A 6,000-nucleotide genomic window follows, 5' to 3' on the forward strand; every position below is an offset into this window, starting at 1 on the left:
AGTCATGAACATTATTACCTGAGAAGTATTGAACGCATCTAAACAATCAACATGTGGTTCATTCACACCATATTCTTCTTCATTTTCATAATCCATATCCACTTCTTCATGCATTATACCTTTATACATCCACTGATCCTCGTCCATCTTAACAATAAATAAAAAAATTTAAACACAAACATACAAAATGACAATACAAACAAAGTAATAAATTAAAAACAAAATTAAACTTTACAATTTCAAAAAGTAGAGTCTCTTGCAGATCACGTTGATCCGAGTGTCTTTTGAGGATCAACTTGATCCGTGAAAGACCCACGGATCAACTTGATCCCCAAAAGACTCACGGATCAAGTTGATCCATGGTTCATTGTTGCAGATCAAGTTGATTTGTGAGTCTTTTATGGATCAAGTTGATCCGTGGGTCTTTCACGGATCAACTTGATCCGCAACTATCAACTTGATCCGCAACAATGAAATTTAACTACGGATCAAGTTGATCCGTAAGAAGCCCGATTTTTCGTACATCAGAACAAAACGCACCCAACACTGTGTACCTCATATGCCGCCACCGACCACCACAACGCCTTCACCTTCACCTTCACGGAACCTAACCGTTCACCAAACTAAACCGATCGCAACGAAACGAAAGAACTATGACAAAGAAGCACTGTGCACAGAGGAGAGAAAACAACGAAAGAATACCCAAAGGAAGCATTGTGTCGTTTAAAAAAGGCCTGGTGCAACGCACTGTTCATGGAGACACTGTTCATCGACAAGACGGAATGCAGGAGCAGTAGAGGAAGGGGTAGTTTAGGCATTTACAAAATTTGCTGGGTGCACCAACAATAATGTTGGGTGCACCTAGCAAGTCCCAAATGAAAATCCCTGAAGATTTTAAATGATTTAATATGGATCTCATTAGATTAATCTCATTCCATAAGTCAAATTTTACACTCTCTACACCATATTAATACTCCTATAAATCTCTCTCATGCAACCACCGCTAGTCTATTGAAAGAAATCATCTCCAACGGTAGCGGTGTTTTGTAAATTTCAATCTGTCGGTCAATATCTTCTTTTACTTCATGTGATTTCATCATATTTTTATCTCTTTTCCCTTTCACAATTGATCTATTCTTTCTTAGTGTAAACATTCAAGTCCAACATGATGAGATTGTTTTTGTTTTTGAAATACATGGAGACTATACTATTGCCTTCTCTTTGCACAAATCGATGATCTCGTACTTGTCTCGCTTAAACCCAACTCCAAATCTGAACCTAGATCTACAAACTTATTTTTCTTTTGATGAAATTTTAGACTTGTGTGGTTGATGATTTGTTTGTTAAAGTTTTATCATGTTTTTCATAAAAAAAATTTAGATCTAGAAGTGTTTATAACAAAGGTTGAAAAAGGATTGTGCAAGAAAGAAGGGGTGATCAGAGGTGTCAGTGGTGGTGACAAAATTTGTCAACGGAGGTGTCATTCCTTAGAGGTGTGACAAACTTTGTGGAGTTGAGGCATGACAAAGAAGGGGCTTTGAATTAAGGAAAGTGATTTTCAATTTCTACTATTCCATGAATTTCAAGAGTGTACATGTACATGTTATCTAAGTGATCTTAATGAACTCGAGGGGGAGGGTGAATTGAGTTCATAAACTTTTTCTTTGTTAATACACTCTAATTCCTTTTTATATGATAAATATGATAATGTATCAAAATCTTGATTAAAAAGAGAAAAAAATAAGTAATTAAGATCTCTACCAATATAAATGAATATAATAAATTTACAGTAAAAGTAAAGAGATAAGGGAAGAGAGAATTGTAAACTTGATTTATACTGGTTTGGTTACTTCTTGTGTCCACGTCCAGTCCTCAAGCAATCCAATTTAGAGTTTCACTATCTTTCAGATCCTTTACAACAACAGCGCACTCTTACACTTGGGATCCGTCACCCTTTGTGTTTGAGTCTCTCAAGAATCAAGAGATACCATACTCTTGTTCTTAAAAGGGATGCCTCACCCTTTTCAAAAGTTTAGACAAAGAATATAAGAATTCACTCTCTAATTTAGAGGAAATGTTACAAATTGAAGCACTAGAAGGTTTCTCAATAATAAGTTTATTGGACCAAGTTTTTGATCAAGAACTTGATGATTGAGAATGATTGTTAACAAGATCTTTTCAAATGTTTCTCATGTATATATACATGTTAAAATAATGAATATTTATAGGCAAAGTTTGTGTAAACTGTTAGGTGTCATTCCCAAAAGATGTATCTAGGGGTGTTCACGAGTACGAGTCACTTGTGAGCCCGAATTGACCCAAACCAAACAGTTTGGGTTGGGTCATTTATGTATTTGGGTCAAAACTGAACCGAATTGATCAAAACCATTCATGTACGGGTTAGATCACATGTTTAGATTTATAGATCCAATCAAAATCAAACTGAACTAATCAAAATTTTTAAAGTTGTTTGGTTTGACTATAAATACTGCTAATATTGAGACTCCAAGTGTTGGAACTGCAAGTGTTGGGACTACTAGTGTTAGAACTTCTTAAGATATTAATTTTAGGTATATTGTTATTTATTTCACCTTTTTTTCGTATTTATTTTTATGTCATGTTTATAGTATTATTGGATCATATTTTGTGAAAGATCCAAAACCATCATAACAAAATAAATAAATAAATAAATAATAGAAAGATATAACAAACTAAGTTAATGAGAAGTGTTTTGTAATTTATATATTTGAGAGACCAGTGATTCCTAGTTCTCTTCTTATATTGAAGAAGTTTCCCTTAGGTAAGGGTTTAGTAAAAATATATGCTAATTGCTTTTTAGTTTCTACAAATTCTTTTGCACATGATCTCTAAAGAAATGATGTATGATTTCAATATGTTTAGTCCTAGAGTGAAAAATGGGATTTTTAGATAAATTAATTGCATTAGTGTTATCACATCTTATTAGGATATGGTCAAGTACTATATCATAGTCTGAAAGTTGTTGTTTCATCCAAAGGATTTGAGCATAATAACTTCCAGCAACAATATATTCTACTTCAAAAATGGATAATGTTACACTATTTGGTTTCTTACTATGCCAAGAAACTAATGCAGATACAATCAAGTGACATGTTCGGATAATGTTACACTATTTGGTTTCTTACTATGCCAAGAAACTAATACAGATACAATCAAGTGACATGTTCCACTAGTACTTTTTCTATTAGTTTTGCACCCAACAAAATTAGAATTAGAATATCCTATTAAATTACATGAGGTGCCCTTAGGATACCATAAACCTAGATGTAATTCATTTGACTGCACTAAGATGTGATTCTTTAGGATTGGCCTGATATCTAACACATAAACAGGCATTAAACATTATATCAGGTCTACTAGTAGATAAATAGAGGAGGGTTTAGATCATACCTCTATATTTCTTGATGTCAACTGACTTGCTTCCTTCATCCTTATCCAAGTAACAAGCCGTGCTCATGGGAGTAATAATTTCCTTTGCATTGTCCATTACAAATATTTTGAGCATCTCCTTGCAGTATTTTGATTGATTGATAAATATGTCATCTCCGGTTTGCTTGATTTGGAGTCAAAGAAAGAAATTTAAGTCGCCCATCTTGAACTCATTTTGCATGATTTTTGAAAAATCCTTGCACAAAGATTCATTAGTGGCACCAAAAACAATATCATATACATATATTTGTACCAAGAGTATATCATGCTCCTTTCGTTTAATGAAGAGAGTAGTGTCAACTTTTTCCTCTTGAAAAATCCTTTTCTAAAGCAAATTTGCTCAACCTTTTATACCAAGCCCTAGGAGCTTGCTTTAAACCATATAAGGCCCTTTTCAATTTGAAAACATGATTGGACAAATCAAATCTTTCAAAACTTGGAGGTTGGTCAACATACACGTCTTCTTTAATGAGACGATTTAAAAATGCACTTTTTACATCCATTTGGTAAAGTTTAAAATCCATGATAGATGCAAAAGCAAGTAGCACTCTAATTGCTTCTAGTCTTGCTACATGATCATATGTTTCATCATAATCAATTCCTTCTTATTGGTTATATCCTTTAGCCACTAATCTTGCTTTGTTTCTAACTATAATACCATTCTCATATGATTTATTCTTAATAACCCATTTAGTGCCTATAATTGGATGATCATTGGGTCTATGAACTAGTTCCTATACTTGATTTCTTTCAAATTGATTTAATTCATCTTGCATAGTGATAATCCAATGTTCATCATTGATGGCTTCATCAATATTCTTAGGTTCAATTATAGAAACAAAATGATGTAGCTCCATTGGAGCTTGTAGGCCTTGGATCTTCTTCATCAATGGATTCCTTTGCTTCTTAAGGTCTGATTGCATTGGAATGGAGAAGGAGAAAGATGAATGGAGATGCCACTTCAAGTAGAAGATGAGTCTAGAAGAAGCTCACCATCATAGGAAGCTATGGATAAGAGCTTGAGGGTAGGAGAAGAAGAATGGAGGGAGAAAGAGAGAGGAAGCATGAAATTTAGTGCCTCTAAAGAAGTCTTAACTTTGAAGTTTAATTCTCAAATGATCAAAGTTGAAAAAAATGCACGCACATGACCTCTATTAATAGCCTAAGTGTCACACAAAATTGGAAGAAAATTTTAATTTTAATTCAAATTTCACTTGAATTTGAAATTGAATTTGTGGAGCCAAAATTTCATTAATTATGATTAGTGAATTTCAGTTATGGTTCAGCTCATTAATCCAAGATCAATTCCAAGATTCTCCACTAAGTGCGCTTAGGTGTCATGAGGCATGTAAAGCATGAAGGACACGTACAAAGTGTGACTATATGATGTGACAATGGGGTGTAGTAAGCAAAAGCTCACCTCCCCCTCTAAAGTTTAATTGGATTGGGCTTTTACCAATTCAATTAAATTTATTTCCCAACACACACATCAAATATTCACTTAGTGCATGTGAAATTACAAAACTACCCCTAATACAAAAACTACTCTAGGTGCCCTAAAATACAAGGGCTGAAAAATCCTATATTTCTAGGGTACCCTACCTACATTATGGATCCCTAAATACAAGTACCAAATATAATGACATCCTAATCTAATATGTACAAAGATAATTGGACCCAACCTTGGCCCATGGGCTCAGAAATCTACCCTGAGGTTCATGAGAACCCTAGGGCCTTCTTCAACAGCTCTAGCCCAATCCTCTTGGAGCCTCTTGCTCATGGCTCTAGTGACTGGTCCCTTCCTAGGGAGGATTGCATCACATAAGCCATATTTTACAAGCATCTTTAAGAGAATTTCGAGTTGTTACCCCTTTTGATATTTCACCTATGATGTTGTCAAGTGGATGATTCTTTGAAGCTTTCCATTCTTTTGAAAGATGAATTGTTCTTGATTCCTCTCGAAATGAAGTTTCCTTTATTGTTTTCCTCTTGGTCTCTAACTCCTCTTCATGAATACAAGTGTTATCCAAGGCGTCTACAAGATCATCAATAATTTTCTTTCTTGGCCTAAGATGGTTAGTCTCATCAAAAGCAACGTGAATAGACTCTTCTATAATCATAGTTCTTTTATTATAAATTCTAAATGTTTTACTATGTAATGAGTAGTCAAGAAATATTCCTTCATCAGATTTAGCATCAAATATGCCCAAATTGTATTTACCATTATTCAAAACAAATTGTTTACATTCAAAAACATGGAAGTGTGAAATATTAGGTTTTCTCCCTTTATATATTTCATAAGGGGGTTTATTTAAAAATGGTCTTATCAAGGCTCTATTCATAAACATAACAAGCAGTATTTACTACGATTGTTCAAAAATATTTAGGGAGATTTGAGTCATTGAGCATAGTTCTTGCCATTTCTTCTAAAGATCTATTTTTCCTTTCTACAATTCCATTTTGTTGTGGAGTTCTTGGGGTAGAATAATTATGCTCAATTCCATTATAATCACAAAACATTTCAAAAGACAT

This window comes from Glycine soja, chromosome 16, assembly GCF_004193775.1.
Source record: "Glycine soja cultivar W05 chromosome 16, ASM419377v2, whole genome shotgun sequence".
NCBI classification, from domain to species: Eukaryota; Viridiplantae; Streptophyta; class Magnoliopsida; order Fabales; family Fabaceae; genus Glycine; species Glycine soja.